We start from the raw sequence: 1,789 nt of genomic DNA on the forward strand, positions 1-1,789 counted from the left end.
TGTACCTGCCTTCGGGTCTTGTTCCCGCAGAACTGCAGGGGGGACTGGCCGGCGGTGTTCAGCTGCACTAGCCCGGCACAGCCCTCCTGGGGACCTCCTCTTCCAAAACAAGTGCCCCGTTCCGTGTTAATTGCTCCCATTTTCAGAGCAGTGCCCATTAATTCAGAGAAGAGATTCTCTTAAAGCCCTGTGTAGAGTTACACCAGCACCGTCACCCAGCTAGCCAACGTCCGGATGCTGATAAACCCTTGGTCTGGACATGCATGCTTAAAACGTAATGATGTTCCCACTGCTCAGGCTCCAGGCAGCACCCTCAGTACAAATGAGGTGGGGGTTTTCACACTTGACTCAGACAGCTCTCAGCAAAGAGCTGCCTTTGTGCCAGCTCCCGAGCTGCAGAGGTCTCCTATGTTTGCTTTAAAAAAAAATGCATCTTTCGAGGCAGCTGTGGTCTGCTGGTGTGAGCACAAGCCTGTCTGCAGACCCAGGGGATTGCTGCCTGGCCGTGTGCTGCTGGGTACTTCATCTCTGGGACTGAGCTGCCCACTTGTGCATCCCCCAGCTGCATAACACTCGTACGTGATGCACTTTCCACCTATATAAGTGCCTGTTATCACTAGGTTGTGGGGAGGGGAGAATAGTATTTTTTCATGCTCTTTTAGCTTGGAGACTAGCTGTTGTGACTCCCTTCAAACAGGTCCCCTGTAGGCTGAGCCTAGACAAGGCCACTTGTACCACAAAGAGCAAATGCTCTGGGGAGGTTGGGAGCATGTGGAACCAGGATAGGAGCTGGAGAGTTTATGACCTTCACTGCAGTGTTTCCTGGTGGCAAGCACTGTTAACATGTCCTTTGTCATGGCACTGACAGCCCTCCGTGCTTCACAAAGCAGCTGGAGATTCAGTTTTAGAAGGGAGTGTACAGTTCCCAAAAGGATCCAGCCCGGTCTAGGTAGTTACACCCGTTAACCTTTGGACTCTTCACACCTTCTGATTTGCACATCTGAGCCCACATCTGCTCTGTCACCAGGACAGGTGACAGCCTAAGTATTTTGTGTCTTTTCCGTTCCCAAGCTCTGAGCCTGTGTGAGTCCCATAGACTTCTTCCTTTCTTTCTCTCGTAGCCCAGGTGGGGAAGACATCCCTGATTATGGCTCTGGTGGGGGAGGAGTTCCCAGAAGAGGTGAGTGAAGGGCTGCTGCCTTTGCCATGCGTTTTTTAGTGCATCGTGGCCTCTCAATGAAGGAAGCTGTCTCAGAGGGGGACTGATACCAATAATAGAAGACAGTGCTGGGGTGATCTTGCCCATCCAGGGCAGAATAAGTCTGAGCCAACAAAATCTCTGCCATCTGCAGGAAGCGTGTGAGGTGCAGGCTGCTCTGGTGTGTTGTCCTGTCCATCCTGGCACTTTGTATCTGCTCTCCTGACAGAACGCTGCCTCTGCCTCCTAGGAGCACAAAACTCCCTGCTCCGTTCTGTGACTCAGCTGCTGAAAATGGCTTCCTAGGGCAACCCATTCTGCTCCAGCTTCAGCTTCCCTGCTGGAACATGTCCTCCCTAGCATTCATAGATTCATAGACATTAGGGCTGGAAGGGACCTCAGAAGATCATCGAGTCCAGCATGGAGCACTGCAGGCTGCTGTTGAACACTCCCTGGAAGTGTCTAGGCTGCATTCTTTGCCTTTGTGTATTGGAGGAGGTGGGCCTGGAGCTCCAAGCTGTGGCCGTGTATGCGGAGTGTGGCATCACCAGCTTGCCCGCTTATACTCTGGAGATCCCCGCAGCTCCAAGG

The sequence above is a fragment of the Alligator sinensis genome, unplaced genomic scaffold (genome assembly GCF_000455745.1).
Source record: "Alligator sinensis unplaced genomic scaffold, ASM45574v1 scaffold404_1, whole genome shotgun sequence".
NCBI classification, from domain to species: domain Eukaryota; kingdom Metazoa; phylum Chordata; order Crocodylia; family Alligatoridae; genus Alligator; species Alligator sinensis.